The sequence below is a fragment of the Macaca mulatta genome, chromosome 17 (genome assembly GCF_049350105.2).
Source record: "Macaca mulatta isolate MMU2019108-1 chromosome 17, T2T-MMU8v2.0, whole genome shotgun sequence".
Taxonomy (NCBI): domain Eukaryota; kingdom Metazoa; phylum Chordata; class Mammalia; order Primates; family Cercopithecidae; genus Macaca; species Macaca mulatta.
In genome coordinates, this window is record NC_133422.1 from 17475224 (window position 1) to 17502710 (window position 27487).

Here is a 27487-nt window from a genome sequence, read left to right on the forward strand (position 1 = left end):
GGCTTTTTAATTGGTTTCCTTTTGTAGTCTGATCCACACCATTTAGTGGCATTTAATATAGACTATAAAATGATTCTTCTATTTATTTCAAGAATAATTTTTGTTGTTGTTGTTACTAACAGTTTGTATTAGGTTCAATATCTAAAGTGAATAAAATGGATAGGTGTTTGTGGTATGTTTCTAGATGTATGCAATAAATGAAATATTAGTCTGTTTTATGAACCTAGAGTAAATGACAGCTGTGACACTTAGGAATGGCATCTCACTTACAATATTTGTCTAATTGTTAATGGTTTAATAACTGCAATAAAACAGAACTGCAATAAACAGCAGCTTTTGCCTCAGCTTGACTCTCCTTCCTGTTTATGTGCTCTAACACTTTCGAGAAGAGGGGATTGTTTTTCTTTTTCAATCTGATTGTGTAAAAATGGCACAGAACAGTGGGAAGGAAAGGGTGGGAAAAGGTTTCTAACAGGTATTCCTCTCATCAGATTCCCTATTCTGGATTTAATGTTCTTCATCTTTTCAGTCTCCCTTCTAGCCCCCTCGATATGTCCTAACGTACAATATCAACAGGTAAAAGATAAAATGTGATTAAATGAGGAAGCATGCTTATATGATCCTAAGGTTACATTTCTAAAATGAGTCATTCTGGATGAATTATCTCACACCATATTACTTTCTCAAATGCAGTTTGTTTGTGAAACCCTTATATAAGAAGTTAATCAAGAAAACAGAAAACTTCTAAAAACAAGATAGGTAGAATTTCGATGAATAAGAAATTGTCTACACCGGGTAACAGCAAATGAATTTTCTATACTCTGCAGTGAGTTACTTGTTTAACAGTCTACAGACTAAAGCAAGTTGCCATAGGCAACAAAGTATACCCCCCAAAATCACCATAAATGTTGAAATAAGTGATGGGGGTTTATCCAGTAGCTGAAACTGGAAATCCATCCAAACCAGTGTGGACTTGTCATTTTCCCTAAAGAGCAATTCTATGTTGTTAATCCTTCTAGAGTATATTTCTATTGCTACTATTGGTATTTTAGCTATTGCTGTAACTACTTAAGGTATCTTAGTGTTAAGTTTCTTGTCTGCAGACGGTGTTATGTCCTAGTTTTCGTCTTACTACAAAGCAATGAATACATAGAAAAACTTAAATATAGCACCAGAAGGAAAAATATACATGGCTCTAAGTTTGATGAGGAAACTAAGAGAAGAGTTAAATGTCTCTAAGTTACAACGCTTGCTAGTGATAAAATTTCCGTCTCTTAACATCTAATCATGCGCTCATGCTCAGTAATTGTTGATAAGTGATGCTAATCCTACTAGTCTTTGTATCTGGAAAACAAATAAATCTTGATATGATTTTGTTGTGTCCCCACCCAAATCTCAACTTGAATTGTAGCTCCCATAATTCCTGTGTGTTGCAGGAGGGACCCGGTGGGAAGTAATTGAATCACAAGGGCAGGTCTTTCCTGTGCCATTCTCATGATAGTGAATGAGTCTCACAAGATCTGATGGTTTTATAAAGGGGAGTTCCCCTACTCAAGCTCGCTCTTGCCTGCCACCATGTAGGACGTCCTTTTGTTCTTCCTTCATCTTCTGCCATGATTGTGAGGCCTCCTAAGCCATGTGGAACTGTGAGTCCATTAAAATTCTTTCCTTTATAAATAACCCAGTCTTGGGTATGTCTGTATTAGCAGCATGAGAACTGACTAATACACTCCCTCTCCTCTGAAGTCCTGAATAATTGAGACAGTCAGATATATGCAAACTCACTTCTCAGGTCAAGAATATCAAGAAAAGTCATTGTACAGGAAAAAGAAGACTTTTTTTTTGCATATTAGGGACATGTGAGTCACACTTCTGGAAGTACTCTCTGACCACAGGAGCTTTACCCCTTTCCTGTACAAGGCCAGGCTCCCATCTGGGATGGTTCTGGGATTTATTGATGTTTCCTATTTCCCATCCATCATACACACATTACTTTAAACCCAAGAATAGGTCTGAGGAGAGATACTCTCATTCTCACTTTACAGACAGTTCAGACGACTGAGGCTCAGAGTTCCAGAATCAGCTTGAAGCCACAGAGCAGCCCAGTGGAAGCTCTCAGTGCTCGGTGCAGATTTTCTAATTCTGAAGCTTCTGCTTGTCCATCCGTCTGGGCTACTTCCACACAAAGAGTGGACCTCAGTCCTGACTGCACATCTGAATCACTTGCTGAGCTTAACATAAGAAGAAGAAAAAAGTCACTTCTGACAAGTCCCCACCTACAACCAATTCAATGGGAATCTTGGTTGCTGGAGTCTGAGCACAAAACCTCAGTAGTTGATGCCAGTGTGCACCCAGGTTTGCAAATCTTTGCTCTAGAAGATAATCAGCAGAAGCATTTGCTAGGGAGAGGGAGAGAACCTGAGCACCATTCTTCATTGCCATAGAAGTGTTTGGGTGGCCACCTGATTTATCAGCCAAACCAGGACACAGGAGAGAGTGTAATGGGGGTGGTTCTAATAACAAAGCAGGGGCAACAAACATAATCTAAATCTGTCCTGGACCAATGAATCAGTATTTTTGCCCTCTGTGTGACTCAAACTAAATTTTGGTTTCGATTTTTAATTCTAACAGTAAGCACTACTTTATTTAACTCTGTATCTCCACTGGTCTTCCTGTGGAGTGTTGCACAAAGGATACATGGAGAATTTGTAAGATGGGTCCGCTCAAGGTTGTTTTTCCTTTTCTGTTTTACAGACTATGGCTCATTTTTTCACTTAAAATAATTGCTATAGTTCTATAAGGTGGATAAAAGAAAAGTGGTTATTTTTTAAAAACAGAAACCAAAAGCTTAAATAATCTTTTCATTGTGAAACAGCTTTCCGGGCTGGTCATAGCCACATGCCCAGCCTAACTTTGCTTTGTTCAGTAGTATACATCATTTACCCTGTGAATTTTCAAATTGTCTTTCTTCCTAGTTTATAGATCTGAATTTTCAGCTGAGATAAATAGACCTATGAACCCTTCTTTATATATTTTAATAGTCACCTAATTACATTTACACTCAAAAAAGAGATGAGTGGTTTGGTATAAATAACAATTCTAGGCAAAGTAAATAGGAAATAAGGAGATAAATTTTTATCAGATAATGGCTTAGTTCTTGTCATATAAAGCAATGGTCCTTGTCTGATCTCCAGTCTCTAAATAATAATTCAAAAGCAACACACACAGCAGTAATTGGACCAGTATAATTGTCTTGAGATTATCTAATTCACTATAAGTAAGCTTCGTAACATAAGATTTACAGCAAACTATTTATTCTGAATAAAAACATCAGAACATTTAAATGGCCAAGATTTCTTGTGCACTTACGTACATTTAAAAGAAATCCTGGTGTATTCATTCAGTTGAGTCTTTTTAAATCTCCCAGCTTATAGTTTATACCACTAAATTAACATAGAAGCAAATGAGCTTTTCTTACATACCATAGATTATAGAGAACTTCCTGAATATATAGCTTTATAAAAAGTGTTGAAAGATACATTTAATTCAAGTCTCTTTCCAATCGTAAAAGCTAATTAACTCAATCGAAAACATAATTCTATACAAAGTAATGCTAAGAAAAATGTATGTCTTTTAGCACATTCCACAAGTTTCTACCCAGGTTTATTAAGCAGTATAATTACAACAACCTTTTTCTAGGTAATTATTTCATGTAGTTCTATTGTACTAGATTATTCAAGACACTAATAGAAACATATTAGAGAAGTATTATATGACAAATAAAAAATACTTATTTTCATGTACATCCTAAATTAAGAGCAGAAGCAGAACTAATAAAAAAATCTGGTCTTCTGTTGATTTCTTCTCTTATCTATCTTTTCTTTTCCTTGATCATCATCAGTTTCTGAAGGTTTAGTCCTCAATGTCTTCACTCCTTGGAGAATAGCATGCTTCATCTCTCACCAACAAGCAGATGGTTCCCAAATCTGTGCTTCACCTCCTCTTTCTGCCGCAGTCTCTCCCTTGTTCTGTAATTTCACATTCCCAAATGAAACTCTCACTGAGTTGTCCCTCGACAAACAATGAACCTACAAGTGAATCCATCACAAAAGTTAAAGATAAATGCAAAGGGAGTTGGTGATCCTGGTCAATATTTTACTTGATGCCCAATTTTCCTTTGTAGAATTAGCAAACTTGGTCAATCAGCATCTGTTTCATCCTCAGTATTTTGCACAGACTTCTTAACCTCACAGCCTCAATTTTCATCCCCCGAGCCATGTTTTCTTTTCTACAAATATACCCCTAAAACATGCCTTTGGACCACAGGAACATTCTAAGCGCTCCTCTGTCATGGCAGCTTTGAATTACCTGATTATGGTAGTGGCACCTTCGTTGCAGTTGTTGCCTTCTGCTTCTCTGCTGGAAAAACTGCTGTCTCCTATGAATACAATAACATGCCTTTCCCTGCTCCAGTTTCAGAATTTAATTTCCCACTGATCATCAAAAAAGAAGTAAGACATTGTTTACATTTAGAAATTTGCATTTGAATCATGGAAATGATAATCAACATATTTTTTCTTTGCCCTAATGCTATTTAATATGAAAAGCTGTGAGGTTTTTTTTTCCCCTTTAAAAATATAAGGGCTCTCTTATTCCAGTGGATGTAGATCTCATTTTAAACCAGGTTTTACTTTTATTCTGAGTGATTTAGCAAAAAGAAAGAAATTTAGGCTTACCCATATCCTAGTGGAGATAAAAACATAAAATGGAAAGCAGAGTTATGCAATCACCAACTAGGAAAAGAAAAAAAATAGAAGTTTTAAAAGATTATTCAATTTTAAGGTATAATAGATAGCCTAGTGTGCTGTTATTGAGGCACAGAAAGGTGTCCACAAAGACAAAATGTAAAGTACACTACTGAATACTCCACGTGCCAGTAATGTCTGTTACCGTGTGGGCATCAAATGGTTGAAATCTCTTTTTATTATGACATCCTGGAAGCTGTACTTCTTCTCCAAAACTAAGTCAGTTTACATACGTCATCCCCACTGCCAAAAAAAAAAAAAAAAAAAAGCAAGGGCATTCCCAGGCAATAGATTGTGGCAGCAAGGAATTTGCAGACGAAAGAGAGTGAAGCTTCTGTGTTTTTAGAAATTCATTCATTTGTCCAGTATTGAATGAAGAACTTGGACAGCCAGAGCTATACACATCATTGATGAAGACTTTCATAAGACAGTTATCTGTGTGCCTGTTTGTATGCTTTACCAGACTGCACATTCTTTTGAGGTCATTTTTGTTCACCATAATGTGCATCCCAAGAACTAACTATAGTGACTGGTACATATCAGGCATTAAATTAACAATTCCAAAGAGATACTGATAATTTTCTACAAATAAAGTAAAAATCCTGATAAGAATGAAGAGCAAATCCTGGTATGGGTGATACCGAAGGTGACTAATAGACAATATAGAAGCAAACTACAGAGAAAGAAAATAATAAGAGCAAACTCTTATAACACTTACTACATGCCCTGTGAAATTATAAATGTAAATGTATCCAAATCTATCAAACATCTCTGTTATAAGCACTATTACATTAGATCAGAGACTTCAGGCACAGTGACTGGTCTGAGGTCATACAACATGCAAGTGTCAGAGCTGGAATTTTAATCCAGAAAGGCTGGCTTCAGGAAGTTTTCACTACACTGCTGTCTACAAAAATAATAATCTCAAAAGGATAAGAACAGTCTGTTTTCCTAATAGGGGAGGTGTTGAAAAACCATCTGTGTGGTGAGGAAAAATCAGAAGTAAGAGTAATTATGTGTAATTTTTGAAGCTTTGTATATGTATGTCCATATACTTGTTGCATGGGTATTTATTTATTTATTTATTATTATTATTTTTTTGAGACGGGCTCTGGCTCTGTTACCTAGGCTGGAGTTGCAGTGGCATGATCTTGGCTCCTGGGCTCAAGCGATCCTTCCACCTCAGTCTCCTGAGTAGCTGGGACCACAGGCGCATACCACCATGCCCGGCCAATGTTTCGTATTCTTTGTTTCACCGTAGTGCCCATCCTCATGTACATAGCATTTCTATGCAGGTGTGTGTATAAAGGCTTCAGTTCACTACTTATGTACTGGTTTGGGGTAGTTTATTACATATTGTGGATTTAAGAGTTCTCTACTGATCCTTTATATTATCTTTATAAAAGAAAAATAAATGAACCGGATAGACCTTGCTTGCAACCGCCATCAAGCTGTGGTGCTCCTAGTGTCAAGATGCTGTAATCAACCCCATTGTAGAATGTTTCCCAAAGTGATTTTCCTAAAATTCTAGTTCTGTGGGACAATATGAGGTGCCACAAGGAAAATAAGTTTATAGAAACAAGTCTGGAAAATTTTAAGTTAAACAAAATTAACCCAGTTGCATTATGTCAGGGCTTCACACTATAATTAACACATAAATGTGTGTTGTTAACCTCCAAAGACCACCTGTTCTACTGAAGAAATCACAAGATCATGGTTTTTCATAGAACAAACTGAGAAAAACTGCCTTGGAGATTTTATTTTTCCTATTTGGTTGTTTTACACATTATAAGTAGGCCAGACTGTGTTTTGAAAACTTGGCCATCAACTTGCCATCTACATTGAAGAACCACTAAAAGTGTTATATGAGGAATACTTAATCTGTTACATTTACTATTTGAGTACAACTTTCAGGAAAATAGACTCACCCAATGTTTTATGCAATGTTTTGCCATGGTCATAAAATATGTAACATGAATCTTAGCAACTATTTAATTTTTGTTTAGTTTACAAACTTCCACTCACTGGCCCTCCCTAACAGATTCTGTGGACTTGATAGCAAACATGTTTTCTTTTTAAATTTGTTTAAACTGCAGCTAAAGAAAACAAGCTTTCAAACAACATTGAATATAATGCAACTCTAGGTTGCTATCACCCTGCTTCATTCACTTAGAACTGATCATGGAAATTGATCCAGTAAGCTTAGCCCTGTCCCACAAGTAACTTACTTTTTGGTGGACAACTCAGCATGCTATTAACGGAGATGAAGCTGAAATACCAAGAGACAACTATTGTGGCAAATTGTGACTCTGTATAAAAGTGGGTTTCACATAGAAGGTGCTATTTGAGTTGGGTCTTGAAAACTAAAAATGTTGCAGCTATATAAGTATTCCATGCAGAGTAATCAACATAAAAAATTATAACGAATCATCATAATAATGAAAGTAAATGGAGCACCCCTATATGCAAGGTACCCAAGTCAGTTTCTTAATTGAGCCCTCATGTCAGTCATCTGACACTACTTTAAAGATCAAGATAAAGGTTTAGAAATTCAGAAACATGCCCAGGTCCCATGCACACCAGATCCCAGTCTTCTCTTGTGACCTGAGAGCACAGTAAGTTCCAGCAGCAGTAACCCATCTCATAACACAGTAACATAGACAAAGGATGATAATGACAAGTATTAGTTATGAAGCACACACTTTGGACCAGTCACTATTCTAAACTTCTCATCCACCTTATGTACTTTGTTCCTCACAACTATCTGACGAAGAGAGTAGGTGATCATGCCCATTTGTCAGATGGGGAAATTTTTTATTTCCTTAGAAGGAGAAAATGTGTTAAGAGAGATTAAATAACTTGTTCAAAGTCACAAGACACATAAACGACAGAATCAAGGCAATTTAACATGAGAGCCTACACTGTTAGCTACCATGTTATATGGCCCACTAGCATAATTATGTGGTACATTTGGAGATTAGGAAGTTTTTTTCTATCAGGAAAAAAGTCATTTTAAAAGCTTAAAAGTTTGGGCCAGTATTACCAGAATGAAAATGACTATATAAGGCAGCAACTTCTTCTTTCTTTCAGATATCATTTCTTTTAAATTAATATTTTAAAAAACCTCACTATTCAGCAAATCTAGGAGACAAATATCTTCTGGGACATACGACGGCCAACATGGTATACAAAGACCAGCACAGAAACTGCTCTGAGTGAATGGACACAGCGTTGGCCCAGAGGTGGCAGAAATGAAAAGGCACCACAGGAAACATATACACAAGGATATAATGAGATTGTGAAATGAAAAGCAGGAAAATAAATCAAGCAAACAGCACACTAAATGTATGCAAAAATATTGATGAAAACTCCTAAATAAAATATCAAGCAACATAATCTAAATATCATACTAATCATACAATGATCAATTATTTTATGTTAGTTTCCTAGGACTGCTATAACAAAGTATCAGAAACTGAGTGGCTTAATCAACAGAAATGTATGGTCTTACAGATTTCGAGGTTAGAAGCTTGAGATCAAGGTGTGGCAAAGGTGGGTTCCTTCTGAAGCTCTCAAGGAGAATCTATTGCATGCCTCTGTCCTAGCTTCTGGTGGGTTGCTGACAATCTGTGACCTCCTGTGACTTGTCAATGCGTGACTCCAATCTCTGACTTCCCATTCACTTGCTGCTCTCCCTTTGGTAATGTCTGTGTTCAAATTTCCCCTTTTTATAAGGACACCAGTCGTATTGGATTAGGGGTTCACCCTACTTACTGTATGACCATATTCCAACTAATTACATGTGAAATGACCCTATTTCCAAATTATGTCACAGTCAGAGGTACTAGAGGTTAGGACACCAACATAGGAATTTGGAGGGACAAAATTTAACTTATAAAATAGGGTTTATTCTAGAATTGTATGAATTGTTTAATATTAGAAAACCTAATAAACTAATTCACTATATTAATAGACCTACGAATTCAAAAACATTTGAAAAAATTCAGTACTCATACTTAAAAAAAAAAAACACCTAAACATGATAAAAACACACCAGAGTCACCCCAAGATCTAGAATTATGTTTTTAAGAGAAACATTAGGTGCATTTACACTTAAATAAGCAATGAGATCAGAATCCTCACTATTTCATCTTTTATAGATATTGATAACAGTGCTACTTGGCAGAAGAAAAATTTAAGAGTATAGAGAATTTTAAAAAATCAAAATGTTGTTTGTATAGGATATGGTCACTGTACAAGGAAAAGTCAAGAAAATCACTTAAAAGAACTATTTCAAAAAAGAGAATTGAATTAGTAAGGTATGTAATTGATGTACAGAAATAAGCAGCATTCATGTATAAAGTAACATCTGAGTAGAAGATATGATGGAAGAGGAAACTCATTTTAAATATTAATGAAAAGGATAGAGTAGGAATAAACTGAAAAGAAATTACCAAAACCTATAGGGAGAAAATTGTTAGATACAAAAGAGGAAAAATTGAGAAGCTATGTAACCATTTCTGGGCGAATATGCATAGAGAGACTCTGAAATACTACACAATAAACTTCAAGAACACATAAGGACCAAGAGCAGTTGTTACATGTGTTTGGGTTGGGGGCAACTTAAGGACTGGACCCTCAGGGTCAAGGATGGGAGAAAGAATTTCATTATTTCTCTTTTTGTACCTTTTGATCTTTGAATCCCTGAGTGAACTACGTATTCTAAACTTAAGTCACAAAATAAGTGCTATAGATGGAATGTTTATGTATCCCCAAAACTTGTATGTGATGGTATGAGGAGGTGGGAACTTTTGGGAGGTGATTAGGTCATGATGAGATTGGTGACCTTAAAAAAGAGACCCGAGAGAACTCCCTCCCTCTTTTCTAATTTGTGAGGTTATAGCAAGAAGACAGCTGTCTATGAGCTATGAAGTGGGTCTTCACTAGACACCAAATCTGGCAGCACCTTGCTTTCGGACTTCCCAGCCTCTGGAACTGTGAGAAATAAATTTCTGTTGTTTATAAGATACCCAGTCTATGGTTCTGTTACATCAGCCCAAATGGACCGAGAGACCACATGTTTAACCAAATCCTGAGCATCATTTTAACTCATAGAACAAAATGTTCAAAACACATATTATTTAACAAATTCCCCAAATTCATTGCCAAGCTTAAACTCATAGAACAAAATGTTCAAAACACATATTATTTAACAAATTCCCCAAATTCATTGCCAAGCTTAAATTCTTTAATATGCATATAATATAATAAATATTTCAGGTGATGTAAATCATATTTTGTAATGAGTAAACAATAGATAAATCATTCAGAGTAACTTTTGCAGGCATGCAGGCTTGTAAGTAAATCTCAGTGCTGCAAAACAAATGCAAATTCACATCTCATCATGAGATAAAGACAAATGAGGACTTTAAAAGATTAACTTTCAAAACCCTGCTTTATAAAAATTATTTTTTTAAAAGCCTTTTGAGGGAGTTCAGCAGGGACCTGTGGACATGCCTGTATCTTTACTGTCATAGATTACAAGATATACTAGAGTAAAAGTTAGAAGTTACAAGATATTCTAATTTCTTTAGGAATGAAAATTTCATGATCAGACATCAGGGAAATGCACTAAAAGCGAAGCATTTTGTTTTTGACTGGAATTTGCACAGAAATAATGACATGACTCCCACTAGGGAACAACAAAGCAAGACCAAGTTCTGAAGATTGGACTCACTGCAATTCTCCTGGTACCCAGGGAAAGAAGCAGGTATTAGGGGATCTTCAGGGGCGCTTGATATGTGAGTAACAATCTGGTCATGCAAGTTTAAAGAGCTTGAGTGGTAGCATGCTCGAGGAAGGAGCTGTAGGCCACTTAAAGCCTGAACAGCCATCTTTCCTCAATCAGTTTTAAAGCAACAGACCGTGTTGCTTTCTCATGAATAAGCTTTTCATCAACTTAAGAGACTGCCATAAAATGAGGTTGGTTCATTATTAGGTCTAGGAAACACATTTATGCCTTTAAAAATGTACCTTCTAGGTGAAATTAGCATCACATGCAAAAACTCATGTTAGTGCAGGGTTAAGATAACAATGAGATTGTTACACTTCTTTTTCTCTAATTAACTGAAGACCCTGCTCAATTTTGTACACAATTAAAACTAAATCTATGGCATGTAGATATATTGTGACTACCAAATTAGAGGAACATAAGTGTGTTTATTTATTTATTTATTTATTGACACAGAGTCCCACTCTGTCACCCAGGCTGGAGTGCAATGGCAAGATCTCGGCTCACTGCAACCTCCGCCTCCCGAGTTCAAGAGATTCTTCTGCCCACCTCGGCCTCCCAAAGTGCTGACATTACAGGCGTAAGCCACCACACCCAGCCAAATATATGTTCTAAGAGCCACGTAGTGCATAATTTTGAAAATCCAAAACGTTAGACTTTTAAAAAATTGCCATATTCAAATCATTCCTCATATTTATTTTTTAGAAAATTCTATAATGTCTAATAAACTGTAGAATAGTATCTACTTCAGCAACAAACAATGTAACAGTTGGTAGCATGGACCCTTCAGTCAGACAGATTTGGTTTAAACCCCTGCTCTGTCACCTACTAGGTGTGTAACCTGCAGCAAGATGTTAGAGAGATGTAATTTAACACAGAAAATCAGGCAGTTGAGCATAAGGACTGTAATTGAAATGTTTCTGTTCAAATCTAGATTCCCCTCCTTATTAGATGAATGTTTCTTGGCAATTTGCTTAACCTTTGCATGACTAGGTTTCCTCATCTGTGAAAGCATCTGCCCCAAAATAAAAACACTTCTGAGCCATCCATCTGATTAACTTCTAAATCACGTTTTCTTTTCCTGTTTTTTTTTTTTTTTCCTTTGCCTAAAGTAATTATTTACTACAGGCCAGAGAAAGTTCAAAACATAATTTACATTTATGGGAAAAACTCATTAAAATTATAAATTCATCCATGATGAGGACATTCAGTCTGAGACTGCAAAATAAAATTGAAAATAAAGTTAATTTGTAAATGTAGACAGGAAAATTGGGAAATTATGACTTCAAAATTATTGTATTTGATATTTTAGTTTATGTGCTGATAAAAAATGTTTTCTTCAGAAAATTGTCAACTTCAGGAATAGCTTTAACAATTCATAGTTAGCATTTTTGGCTGTCTAAATCATCTCCTTGTGAAATGTAAGGAGTGCAAACTGATTTCTACCAAATAATCAGTAATTTTTGTCATCTAAGTTGTTTATTGCAAAACTGTTTAAAAGAAAATGCAGAAAACTTGAGAAATAAGATTTCAACATTACAAAGAATTCTTCAAAAACTCATGTCAGGAAAACTTAGTTTGACTTTTGATTTACTTAATCCAAGTGTGAATAATTTTCCCTGAAATAATTTTTAGTTCTTTATTATTGTGTACATGAGAATTGTATAAGAAGGTAACATAAATTTAAAAAATTTGATTGATTGATTTCAGGCAAATTTTATTTCAGCAATATACACAGGCAGTACTCATTTTGCAATGTTATATGGAACTGTAAAAATATCTTTGTACACTAACACCCTGCAAAGCACTCTTAATAATCATTAATATCCCCTGACCTTTATAAATTGTCAATACATTAAAAACTCTCTTATTGTCATTATAAATGCAGAGGGAAATAAAAATAAAAAGTTATTTTTTAATAAAGTATAGTCTAAAAATTTAGTAATATTGAGAATTAAAGTGTTTCATTTATTTAAAAAAACTTACCAGGAAAGCCTGCTTCTGGGAACATAAAGGAGACATACTTTTCTCTATTTTTCCCATTCAGAACAACTACAATCCATGGATATTATGTTTAAATATAAGAAAATGGAAAGAGCTAGAGTGGTCCATGGTTACAGGATCTGTGAAACAACATGGTGGTCATTTCCTTGGGTTTTATTTTTGCCTCTTATATCCCGCACTTGGGGCAGAAGAAGCCAGAAACCCAAAAAGACCAGTGGATGCAGATCTAACAACAACAACAAAAATCAATACAATTCTGCTGTCTCTAGATAAAGGACCAGGAAAAAGTAGCCTAGCAACAAATAAAACTTTCAGACATTAACCTTCTACTTCAAATATTTGCCACTGAAAAAACCTGCAGCCCTTGCTCCACAATGTCAGCACTGGCTGAGCAGAGAGCCTAGACTTTTGCCCTTTGGGGCTGTACTGAAATGATGACTCCTCCCATCAGGGTGGTGTTACAGAAGTATGGAACCTGGGATTTTATCCCTGCCAGATAGTAATGAATGCCCCCATCAATCACTGTGCAGTGTCAGGAGACACCACTTAGTGAGCTGGACTTCCAGACCAACCTGTCAGTAACAAGACAATCCTCACACTCCTACTGGGCTGGTGTCAGAAGTGAAGAGTTAGACTTTCGCCAAAGCCCAGAGACAATGAGGCCTGTCTAACCCTGCAGTGCCAGTGGAGACCACATCAGGAGAATTAATGAGGTACTTCTGTACCTTTCAGTCAGAAAATTATCAAAGGCCTACAGGGGGATCAGAACTCACACTTCTGCTCAAAAGCAGTGAGGAGCTCCTCTGCCATGTCGGTAGAGTTGGAGTAGAAAACCTAAACTTCTACCTCTACCTGGCAGTAATAAAAGAAAAGCAACCCCTGCCCCCAACTTTTCCTGACAGAACAGTGTCCCCCCAAAATCAGCTAAAACTTATGGTTTAAATAAGATCCTGAGTCCCATAATGTAATATTCAAAATACTTAGGTTTAAAGAAAAAAATATGTATTATACTATAAATTGGAAAAATCTTACCTTGAATAAAACAAGACAATTAACAGACTTCAACACTGCAGTGACAGGAATGTTGGAATTATCTGGAAATGATTATTTGTGAGCCTTTATAAAAGTGTTTCATGGGTAATCATGAACATGCTCAAAACAAGTGAGAAAGCAGAAAGTCTCAGTAAAGAAATAGAAGATTTAAAGAAGGATCAAAAGGAAATTTTAGAATTGAAAAATACAATACTGAAATTTAAAAGGTTAGTGGGTGACCTCAATACCAGAATGGAAGGAGCAGAGGAAAGAATCAGTAAACTTGTAGGTATAAAAATAGAAGTCGGGGGGAGGGAGTTCCAAGATGGCATAGGAACAGCTCCAGTCTGCAGCTCCCAGCAAGATCGATGCAGAAAACTGGTCATTTCTGCATTTCCAACTAAGGTACCTGGTTCATCTCACTGGGACTGGTTAGACAGTGGGTGCAGCCCACCAAGGGCAAGACAAAGCAGGGCAGGGCATCACCTCACCTGGAAAGCTCAAGGGGTTGGGGAATTTCCCTTTCCTACACAAGGGAAGCTGTGACAGACTGTACCCAGGAAAAACGGGACACAGCCCCCACATACTGTGCTTTTCTGATGGTCTTAGCAAACGTCAGGCCAGGAGTTACTATCCCTTACCTGGCTCGGCAGGTCCCATGCCCACAGAGACTTGCTCACTGCTAGCACAGCAGTCTGACATTGAACTGCTAAGCAACAGCCTGGTGAGGGGAGGGGCATCTGCCATTGCTGAGGCTTGAGTAGGTAAACAGAGTGACCTGGAAGCTCAAACTGGGTGGAGCCCACCATAGCTCAGCTAGGCCTGCTGCCTCTGTAGACCCCACCTCTGGGGGCAGAGCATAGCTGACCAAAAGGCAGCAAGAACTTCTGCAGACTTAAACATCCCTGTCTGACGGAGGAGAGCAGTGGTTCTCCCATCATGGCATTTGAGCTCTAAGAATGGACAGACTGCCTCCTCTAGTGGGTCCCTGACCCCCAAGTAGCCTAACTGGGAGACACCTCCCAGAAGGGGGTGACTTACACCTCATACAGGAAAGTGCCCCTCTGGGACAAAGCTTCCAGAGGAAGGATCAGGCAGCAATATTTGCTATTCTGCAATATTTGCTGTTCTGCAGCCTCCACTGGTGATAACCAGGCAAACAGTGTCTGGAGTGGACCTCCAGCAAACTTCAACAGACTGGCAGCTAAGGGACCTGACTGTTAGAAGGAAAACTAACAAACAGAAAAGAATAGCATCAACATCAACAAAAAGGACATCCACACGAAAACCCCATCTGTAGGTCACCAACATCAAAGACCAAAGGTAGATAAAGCCACAAAGATGGGGGGAAACCAGAGCAGAAAAGCTGAAAATTCTAAAAATCAGAGTGCCTCTTCTCCTCCAAAGGATCGCGGTTCCTCACTAGCAATGGAACAAAGCTGGATGGAGAATGACTTTGATGAGTTGACAGAAGTAGGCTTCAGAAGGTTGGTAATAACAAACTTCTCCGAGCTAAAGGAGGATGTTTGGACCCACTGCAAGGAAGCTAAAAACCTTGAAAAAAAATTAGACAAATGACTAACTAGAATGAACAGTGTAGAGAAGACCTTAAATGACCTGATGGAGCTGAAACCATGGCATGAGAACTTCGTGACGCATGTGCAAGCTTCAATAGCCTATGCAATCAAGTGGAAGAAAGGGTATCAGTGATTGAAGATCAGATTAATGAAATAAAGTGAGAAGAAAAGTTTAGAGAAAAAAGAGTAAAAAATAAACAAACAAAGCCTCCAAGAAATATGGAACTATGTATAAAGACCAAATCTATGTTTGATTGGTGTACCTGAAAGTGACGGGGAGAATGGAACCAAGATAGAAAATGCTCTTCAGTATGTTATCCAGGAGAACTTCCCCAACCTAGCAAGGCAGGCCAATATTCAAATTCAGGAAACACAGAGAACACCACAAACATACTCCTCGAGAAGAGCAACCCCAAGACACATAATTGTCAGATTCACCAAGGTGGAAATGAATAGAAAAAATGTTAAGGGCAGCCAGAGAGAAAGGTCAGGTTACCCACAAAGGAAAGTCCATCAGACTAACAGCAGATCTCTCGGCAGAAACTCTACAAGCCAGAAGAGAGTGGGGGCCAATATTCAACATTCTTAAAGAAAAGAATTTTCAACGCAGAATCTCATATCTAGCCAAACTAAGCTTCATAAGTGAAAGAGAAATAAAATCCTTTACAGACAAACAAATGCTGAGAGATTTTGTCACCACCAGGCCTGCCTTACAAGAGCTCGTGAAGGAAGCACTAAACATGGAAAGGAACAACCAATACCAGTCATTGCAAAAACATGCCAAATTGTAAAGACCATTGATGCTATGAAGAAACTGCATCAATTAACGGACAAAATAACCAGCTAACATCATAATGACAGGATCAAATTCACACATAACAATATTAACCTTAAATGTAAATGGGCTAAATGCCCCAATTAAAAGACACAGACTGGCAAATTGGATAAAGAGTCAAGACCCATCAGGGTGCTGTATTCAGGAGACCCACCTCACGTGCAGAGACACACATAGGCTCAAAATAAAGGAATGGAGCAAGATCTACCAAGCAAATGGAAAGCAAAAAAAGCAGGGGTTGCAATCCTAGTCTCTGATAAAACAGACTTTAAACAAACAAAGATCAAAAGAGACAAAGAAAGCTGTTACATAATGGTAAAGGGATCAATTCAACAAGAAGAGCTAACTATCCTAAATATATATGCATCCAATACAGGAGCACCCAGATTCATAAAGCACGTCCTTAGAGACCTACAAAGAGACTTAGACTCCCACACAATACTAATGGGAGACTTTAACACCCCACTGTCAGTATTAGACAGAAGGTTAAAAAGGATATCCAGGACTTGAACTCAGCCCTGCACCAAGTGGACCTAATAGACTTCTACAGAAGTCTCCACCCCAAATCAACAGAATATACATTCTTCTCAGCACCACATCACACTTATTCTAAAATTGATCACGTAGTTGGAAGTAAAGCACCCTCAGCAAATATAAAAGAACAGAAATCACAACAAACTGTCTCTCAGACCACAGTGCAATCAAACTAGAACTCAGGATTAAGAAACTCCCTCAAAATCACAAGAGTACATGGAAACTGAACAACCTGCTCCTGAATGACTACTGGGTAAATAACAAAATGAAGGCAGAAATAAAGATATTCTTTGAAACCAATGAGAACAAAGACACAACGTGCCACAATCTCTGGGATACATTTAAATCAGTATGTAGAGGGAAATTTATAGCACTAAATGCCCACAAGAGAAAGCAGGAAAGATCTAAAATCCACACCTTAACTTCACAATTAAAAGAACTAGAGAAGCAAAAGCAAATAAATTCAAACGCTAGCAGAAGGCAAGAAATAACTAAGATCAGAGCAGAAATGAAGGAGATAGAGACACAAAAAAACCTTCAAAAAATCAATGGATCCAGGAGGTGGTTTTTTGAAAGGATCAACAAAATTGATAGACTGCTAGCAAGACTAATAAAGAAGAAAGAGAGAGGAATCAAATAGATACAATAAAAAAATGATAAAGGGAATGTCACCACTGATCCCACAGAGATAAAAACTGACATCAGAGAATACTATAAACAACTCTACACAAATAAACTAGAAAACATAGAAGAAATTGATATATTCCTGGACACATACACCCTCCCAAGACTAAACCAGGAAAAAGTTGAATTGCTGAATAGACCAATAACAAGCTCTGAATCTGAGGCAATAATTAATAGCCTACTAACCAAAAAAAGTCCAAGACCAGATGGATTTACAGCTGAATTCTACCAAAGGTACAAAGAAGAGCTGGTACCATTCCTTCTGAAACTATTCCAATCTGTAGAAAAAGAGGGATGCCTCCCAAACTCATTTTATGAGGTCAACATCATCCTGATACCAAAACCTGGCAGAGACACAACAAAAAAAGAGAATTTTAGACCAATATCCCTGATGAACATTGATGTGAAAATCCTCAATAAAATACTGGCAAACCAAACCCAGCAGCACATCAAAAAGCTTATCCACCACTATAAAGTTGGCTTCATCCCTGGAATGCAAGGTTGGTTCAACATACGCAAATCAGTAAATGTAATCCATCACATAAACAGAACCAGAGACAAAAACCACAAGATTATCTAAATAGATGCAGAAAAGGCCTTCAACAAAATTCAACAGCCCTTCATGCTAAAAACTCCCAATAAACTAGGTATTTATGGGACATATCTCAAAATAATAAGAGCTATTTACAACAAAACCACAGCCAATATCATATTGAATGGGCAAAAACTGGAAGCATTTCCTCTGAAAACTGGCATTAGACAGGGATGCCCTCTCTCACCACTCCTATTCAACATAGTGTTGGAAGTTCTGTCCAGGGCAATCAGGCAAGAGAAAGAAATAAAAGATATTCAATTAGGAAAAGAGGAAGTCAAATTTTCTCTGTTTGCAGATGACATGACTGTATATTTAGAAAACCCCATGGTCTCAGCCCAAAATCTCCTTAAAATGATAAGCAACTTCAGCAAAGTCCCAGGATACAAAGTCAGTGTGTAAAAATTACAAACATTCCTAAACACCAATAACAGACAAACAGAGAGCCAAATCATGAGTGAGCTCCCATTCACAATTGCTACAAAGAGAATAAAATATCTATGAATCCAACTTACAAGGTACGTGAAGGACTTCTTCATGGAGAACTACAAACCACTGCTCAAGGAAATAAAAGAGGACACAAACAAATGGAAGAACATTCCATGCTCATGGATAGGAAGAATCAATATCATGAAAATAGCCATACTGCCCAAGGTAATTTATAGATTCAATGTCATTCCCATCAAGCTACCAATGTCTTTCTTCACAGAATAGAAAAAAACTACTTTAACATTCATACGGAACCAAAAAAGAAAAGCCCGCATTGCCAAGGCAATCATAAGCAAAAAGAACAAAGCTGGAGACATCATGCTACCTGACTTCAAACAAGGCTGCAGCAACCAAAACAGCATGGTACTGGTACCAAAACAGAGATATAGACCAATGGATCAGAACTGAGGCCTCAGAAATAATACCACACATCTACAACCATCTTTGACAAACCTGACAAAAACAAGCAATGGGGAAAGGATTCCCTATTTAATAAATGGTGCTGGGAAAACTGGCTAGCCATATGTAGAAAACTGAAACTGGATCCCTTCCTTACACCTTATACAAAAATTAATTCAAGATGGATTAGAGACTTAAATGTTAGACCTAAAACTGTAAAAACCCTAGAAGAAAACCTAGGCATACCATTCAGGATGTAGGCATGGGCAAGAACTTCATGACTAAAACACTAAAAGCAATGGCAACAAAAGCCAAAATTGACAAATGGGATCTAATTAAACTAAGAGCTTCTGCACAGCAAAAGAAACTACCATCAGAGTGAACAGGCAACCTACAGAATGGGAGAAAATTTTTGCAATCTATACATCTGACAAAGGGCTAATAACCGAAACTATAAAGAACTTAAACAAATTTACAAGAAATAAACAACCCCATCAAAAAGTAGTCAAAGGATTTGAACAGACACTTCTCAAAAGAAGACATTTCTGCAGTCAACAGACACATGAAAAAATACTCATCATCACTGGTCATCAGAGAAATGCGAAAAAACAGTGAGATACCATCTCACAGCAGTTAGAATGGTGATCATTAAAAAGGCAGGAAACAACAGGTGCTGGAGAGGACGTGGAGAAATAGGAACACTTTTACACTGTTTGTGAGAGTGTAAACTAGTCCAACTATTGTGGAAGACAGTGTGGTGATTCCTCAAGGATCTAGAACTAGAAATACCATTTGACCCAGTGATCCTATTACTGGATATATACCCAAAAGATTATAAATCATGCTACTATAAAGACACATGCACACGTATGTTTATTGTGGCACTATTCACGATTGCAAAGATTTGGAACCAACCCAAATGTCCATCAGTGATAGACTGGATTAAGAAAAGGTGGCACATATACACCATGGAATATATGCAGCCATAAAAAAGGATGAGTTCATGTCCTTTACAGGGACATGGATGATATTGGAAACCATCATTCTCACAAGGACAGAAAACCAAATACTGCATGCTCTCACTCATCGGTGGGAACTGAACAATGAGAACACCTGGACACAGGGCGAGGAACATCACACCGGGGCCTGTCATGGGGTTGGGGGCTGTGGAAAGGATAGCATTAGGAGAAATACCTAATGTAAATGACGATTTGATGGGTGCAGGAAACCACTATGGCACATGTATACCTGTGTAACAAACCTGCACGTTCTGCACATGTACCCTAGAACTTAAAGTATAATTTAAAAAAAAAATACAAAAAAAAAGAGAAAGAAATCCTACTTATTGTACTTCTCTCTCTCTCTCTCTCTCTCTCTCTATATATATATATATATATGATATATCTCTCTCTCTCTCTCTCTCTCTCTCTCTCTCTATATATATATATATATATATATATATATATGTAGAAGTTGGCCTGGCACGGTGGCTCATGCCTGTAATCCCGGCACTTTGGGAAGCTGAGGTGGGCAGATCACTTGAGGTCAAGTGTTTGAGAACAACCTGGCCAACATGGTGAAACACTGTCTCTACTAAATATACAAAAATTAGCCAGACATGGCGGCGCACGCCTGTAATTTCAGTTACTCAGGAGGCTGAGGCACAAGAATCGCTTGAACCCGGGAAGCAGAGGTTGCAATGGGCCAAGACTGGCATCATTGCACTCTAGCCTAGTGAAAGAGTGAGACTCCATCTAAGAAAGAAAGAAAGAAAGAAAGAGAGAAAGAGAGAAAGAGAGAGAGAGAGAGACAGAGAGAGAGAAAGAGAGAAAGAGAGAAAAGAAAGAAAAGAGAAAAAGAAAAAATAGAAAATACCCAACTTGAGCAACAGAGAAAAGACAGAGCAGAAATGAGAATCTTGGGGACCTGTGAGACTACACCTACAGGCTAACATTCACATCATGAGAGTCCTGGAAGGAGAAAACCAACAGGGTAGGATTTCAAGTTCACTTGAAGAAATAAAAGCTAAAATATCACCAAATTTGGTGGGGGGATCCCCAAAACCTACAGATTCAAGAAGCTGAGTGAACCCCAAACAGGATAAACCCATAGACGTTCCATAAACATCTACAGACTATATCTGCCCAATGCTCTTCAAATTGTAAAGACTATAGCAATGGATAAAGTAAGGATACTCTCCTATGGTGATTGCTTCCCATCTTGTCAGTTATATGGATGTGTTAAAGCATCATTTTAATCAACCAGATAGCTGTTATGGTCAATATCTGTGCAGTTTGACATAGGACACCTGAAGGTGGAGACCTGGATGAGATGACTCAGCTGTTAAACTGAGTGAATCCAAAAGAAAAGGCCTTGGAAATGGAATATAAGAGGGATTTATGGGCAGAAGGAAAGTCATGAAGAAAGATTTTAGGAAACTTGAAATCATATGGTGTGAGTATATTTTTAATATTACTTAACTGCTACTTGTAAAGTGGATAGTGGGAGGTAGGGAGAGAGAGTGTGCTAGATATTATGTCAATATTTGAAATATTTAAAAATTAAGTAATGATAGGGTTCCCTGTTCTCTTCAAGAAATTTAGTAAAATGCTGATAATCCCGCCATTGTGTGACTTGAGGAGTAGGAGAGGAATGTTAATGCTTCTCCAAAGCATCTTCCCGACCAACCTTATATGGTCACAGTGATTAAGGTTTTGAATTAAGACACATTAAATGTCTTTGTAAAAATGCATTTAAGCTTTATGGAAATTGTAACGTATTTAACAATAATCTGTCATGTAAGAGTGCCACTTTTAGCTTTTTGATTAGTATCTGTAATGTATAAGCATCCTATAGGAGCATTATGCCAACAAGCGTTGTTGTAGAAAAGAGTAGGTATTAGAGCAATATATGGGCATCTGAGTAGAAATGAACATTGATGTGGAAGGAGTTCTGTGGTAAGATGACGCCCTACCTGGATTAGCTTAAATGTGGGTTAAATAGGCAAATATGGGCCGGGTGCTGAGGCTCACGCCTGTAATCCCAGCAGTTTGGGAGGCTGAGGTGGGCAGATCACCAGAGGTCGGGAGTTCGAGACCAGCCTGACCAACATGGAGAAACCCCATCACTACTAAAAATACAAAATTAGCCGGGCATGGTGGCGCATGCCTGTAATCCCAGCTACTCGGGAAACTGAGCCAGGAGAATCACTTGAACTTGGAGGCAGAAGTTGCAACGAGCCAAGATTGCACCATTGCACTCCAGCCTGGGCAACAAGACCGAAACTCCGTCTCAAAAAAAAATTTAAAAATTGGTAAACGTGTGTTAGTTATGTAAGACAAATAAGTGTGTTAGCACTGATTTTTAATTATGAAGACTTGAGAATAAAATGCTTTTTAAAAATGCAATAACTAAGACTTTGCTTCCTTTTTCTCAACAATTCCATTTTCTTCCAAACCACAAGATGAGGTCTTTGTTGCTGAGCCTAGGAAATCTTCATGTGTCTGCATTCTGCTCTTTCTTGGACTCCTAAAGAACAAACTAATAGTGTAGCTGAACGCAAACCATCAATTAGCAATTCATTGTAGGGCATCTCTTTTCCATGACCTTGGGTAGTATCCTGCCTCTTGTTGCAGCAGACACTAACAGTTACATCTGCAGGCATTGGCTTCCCAGCACATAGCACTAAGACTCAATTAAATCAACATTTTGAGTTCGTGCTGTAAACCCAGTGTGCACTCAGTGTGCTTAAACAAAAAGAAGTCACAGCTGATATTATCATTACTGGATCCAGCGGATAGCCCGTTGTCTTAGGAAAAAGAAATTAAACAGTGAAGACTTGAAATAGTAGAGTCAGATCAAACATGGACAGCATGGTAGAAAGAAATTTGTTCGTTTCTCAGAAGAAACTGTGATAAGTAAACCGAAATGAAAGAAACACACAGGAAACACACCACAGAAATCTCATACTTTTTGTTTCTGAGGGAGAAATGATGAAAAACATACCTACAATTTATACTTCAGCAAGAAAGAAAATCAAAGGCATCAAAAAAAAAATTATATGAAAGACCTTCATACCTATTCATGGTCCTGTATGAGCCAGTGGCTATAAATTTCTTCTACAAACATTTACCAAGTAGGTAACTTTGTACCAAGTGCTATTCTAGCACTACAGTCACAATGTTGGACAAACCGGATAAGATTCATGTCCTTCATTGCACTTACTTGCTCACAGCCAGAGACAGAATATGCAAGCAAACACAGGCTTAAAATTATTTTAACAATGGGCCTTGAAATTGGGGATCACCGAGGTGGTAAAAGACTACTTTAGATAGGGTACGCCTGAGAAGGCCTGTCTGAGGATGTGAGTTTGAGCCTGTATAATAGTATGAAACAGGCATTGCACTCCAGAATCAGGAAGAATTGGAACAAATGCTCTAAGCCAGGAAAAAGATTTGGAATATTTGAGTGAAAAAAAGACGGGCAATGTGTCTAGGGTACAATGCATGAGAAAGAAGGAAGTAAGAGATAAAGTCAAACACATATATGCAGGGAGCAATTCTACTCTGGCTGGTCATTTCTTATTGCTTGGAATTCAGCATAAAAATGTGAAATAATAGTTTTTCCCACTACAAACTTAAAAAAAGGAAGTGGCAAAGTCTACTCTTGGATGGCCTTCAGACTACAGGATATTTCTAGAGTTGACAGCTGCCTTCTGCAGCAGTGGTTGGCATCAAAAGAACGTGTCAGAAGCAAATGGTTAAGACGAACAAGAGAGGAAGGTTTCAATGGAATCACTCACTCCTCATCTTTTTATAAACCATTTCTACACTATTTCTTTGGGCTGTGAGGCAGGGAAATTTTTCTGATTATGAAAGCATTTAGAATCTTAGCTCTATGTTAAAATTGTTTGTGTTATAAGATTTTTTTTCTAAACATTGGAAACAGTTTGCATGGACTACTGCAGTTGCATCAGATAATTCTTGGTTCCAATTAACTTTCATATTCTATCATTCTTTGAAACCTGGATCAAGTAGTGGTGGAAATGGAGCAAGGAATGATCGCAAACTAGAATACATTCAAAATAAAGTAAGAGTCTAGATTTTGCAAATAAGAAGAGGTCTCAACAATTCAGTAGCGCAACAAGATAACTCATGACAATCAAAAGGAAGATGCAGATGAGCACTGAGCTTCCAGAGATACTGTATTTAAGGAGAACATACCTATTTATGGACTCTGGGATTCCAGGTTGCAATTTCAACATCAGAACTCAAAAAGAAAGGAATAGTTGGGGGAAGGGATTTGGTATCAATATTACAATGGAAGTGTTCCACAGACTGTTGATCCAAATGAAAACTTTGAAGGAAGCACCCTGGTTTAGACTATAATTGACCTCCTTAAGGAGCATATCAGACTTTGTTTTGACTTTCGAAAATTTGCACATCGGTTGGAAAGGTCTTTCCACTAAAAAGAAAACATTTGATTAATTGTGAACTTGTCTTGGTAATTTTTCTCACACAAATCAGAAAAAATAAATAGAGAGGCTTGTACTTTTTTAGGTTCATGATGGCCAAGTGGAATGACTGTGCCATCTTGCTAGTAGAGTTAGAAAGAGAAAACAATGTTAGATATACAGGCTAATCCTCATTAAAAAAAGGATTTAAAAATGTACTATTGAGAAATATAATAAGCTCATGGCCAGGCTCTAAATAATATCACTCAACAAGAATTTAAGAAAAAAGGAATGTAAGAATTCCCAGTCGTAAAGCTCAAAAGATGTATATTGTGTTCAGTAAATAAATATAAATACATACACACATAAATCCATTATGGCAGCACAAGGAGAACTCTGATAAGCATGAGTTTCAAAAGGATTTGTGGGAAGTAGAGTTAATTTTGTAGACTCCACAAAACATGGCAATGCTCCAAGCAATTACTAAGTAGTCAATATTAATTACATTAAAAGTAATAGCAAATTAAAATATATGACAAAGGACTATGAAGAAGCCTACAGCCAAGGATTCACTTTATTTGTTTGATCTGTTTACAGGTAGATATAGATTATGACCTTTTAGGTATAGTCATTGGCATTTTGGCTTCTGAGGATTTGTAAAAATAAAAGGTGTCTTCAGTTGTATTTGGAGAAAAACAAAACAAACAGAAAAAAACCAAACAAACTGGGTTGTGATATGTCCACTGCTTTAGCAAACTAGTATAAGTTAATGAGAACAAGGAAAGATGATGATAATGCACAGCTACCATTTTTTTCAACATTGCTCTTAAAGGAAATAATTTTCAAACTATAGAGGTCAGAACAAAACCAATTGTTTAGGAGTTGAGAAATGTGGGGCAAATTATCATTTAGCAAATGATCCCTGAAGCAAACATTCCTACTTTCTCTCTAAAATACTTAAGAAAACAAAGTGCTCACTACAACTTCAGTAACACTGAATTCATTAAAAGCATATTAAAAGAATTCACACACACACACACACACACACACACACACACACACACACACACAAAGGTACAAGACTGAAAAATGACAGAAATGGAGCAAACTTCCCAGGCTGAAAAGCCTTTACAAAGCCTCTTAGCTGTTACTTATTACCTGCCTACTACTTTCAGAAATGTAAGTACTATACTAAACATATAAGCATGTCTTCATTTCTTGGATATTAATGGTTTTTAGTGTTATTTTGTTGGCAGAAAATATTTTCTGGAATTCACCATTCCTGATACATCATTACAAGGTAAAATATTATAGAGCATTATTGTCAGTGAGGTAGGCTGGATATGGCCCTCAAATATGACCACGCTCTAATCCCTGGTTACCTTATATAGCAAAAAGGATGTTATAACTGTGATCAAATGAAGAATTTTGAGATAGAAAGATTATCCTGGATTATTCAGATGGGCTCAATATAATTATAAGGATCCTTATAAGAAGGACTAATGAAGGGTCAGAGTCAGACAAGAAGGTGATGTGTTGGCAGAAGGGAAGATGGGGTGATGTGCTTTGAAGGTGAAAACAGGGCCACAGCCGAGGAATACCAGCATCCAAGAGAAACTGAAAAAAGTAAGTAAATGGATTCACCCCTCAGAGCCTCTAGAAGGACCCAGCCATGCTGACACCTTGACTTTGGCCCAGTGAAACTGATTTCAGACTTCTGACCCCCAGAACTACAAGGGAGTAAATTTGTGTTGTTTTAAGTCACTAAGTTTGTGCTAACTTTTTATAGTAGCAATAGGAAACTAATACAGTTAACATAATCCAATATTAATATGAGCAGTTGTTAATTCTGCTTGATGGGATAACTTTTTCATGCCATTTTATATTTTTTCAGAAGTTCTACAATGAGTTTGCATTGCCTTAGGAATTAGAATAAACTCAGTACGTTTTATTAACCAGTGGGCATACGTAGGTTGAATTTGTGAGTTATTTTTATTTGTACATAAAGTTTAGAAACAAAGGCAATCTCAAAGTCGGTCTTTTCTTCAGTCTAGTTTCCCATTGATAAAAATGTCACTTCTGTGGTACATTTGTTTACTTATTGCTTTTTTATTTTCTTCTATTTATTTATGATTTTAGCAGCTACGTGTTTACTGAAATATAATGCTACTGTTAATTCATGCAATTTTTTTTTGTAATAATAGATCTCCCCTTCATTGTCCCTTTTTAAAGGACGTGGCTTTAAAGAAAGGTGTCAGTTGCTGATTTGTTGCTTACACTAACCATAATTTTGAAGTTTCACAATGTCTTTCCTAGATTACTTCTTATCATAACAGTTCATGATTCTTGTGGCTCTTGATCCTATCATTATTAAGGTTTCTAGATTAAATTTTATATTCTGCCTTGATTATTACTCCCAGAGTCTCCTCAATTGTATCCACAGTTTTAGATTATTGCGTTACTATAAGTTTTAACATAGTCCTATGGCTTATGAAAAAATTGATTGCTTTAAGAGCTTTTTCAGATGCCCCTGGGCCAACACCATTCCTTTTGGAAGTTCCTTCAGTGGTTTCTTTTCAGCTTCTGTTAAAGAACTTTACCACTGATTTTTATAATTTAATACCAATAATCTCACAATTTCCACAGAAGCACTTTTAAAAATCTACATGGCAATTATTTAAAAATTCCTGTGCCATACCTTTTTCTTCTCTGCCTCTGTAATTACATAAGAAAAAAAGGACTGAGACATCTGTGCCCAAATGGTAATTTTTCTTTTATGTTTTTATTTTTCACTTTCATAATTTTAAAAAAAATGAAGTCAGGTTTCTTGAGTAATTGTTTCTGACCTATGCTGTCAGCTTCTCTCACTGAGATGAGAATTGGATAATAACAGAAGACAAAAATAATTTAATAGAACTTAATAAGGTATTTTCATTATATGGGAAAATAGTTTTTCTGGATATTGTGATTACTGTTCAAAGATTCAATATTAGTATCTTAGTGTGTTATATAGCCAATTAAATCAGACTGATTTATTCTAAACCCATATGAGAAGTTATTTATAAATGGAAAATGTACTTGAAAACAATTATAATAGCATTTATTTAAAGAAGTTGAAAAATAAATCTGTATCAAATACAAATAAAAGATGTTTTACATTATTAATTAGTCTACATTTATTCAACTCTGGATGGTTAAATTATTTTGTTGGAAAGAAACAGTTTAAGTGCAAAGTTAAATGAAAATATGTTTATTAAACATTGCTCTCTATTATAGTATGAATGTGTTCCCCA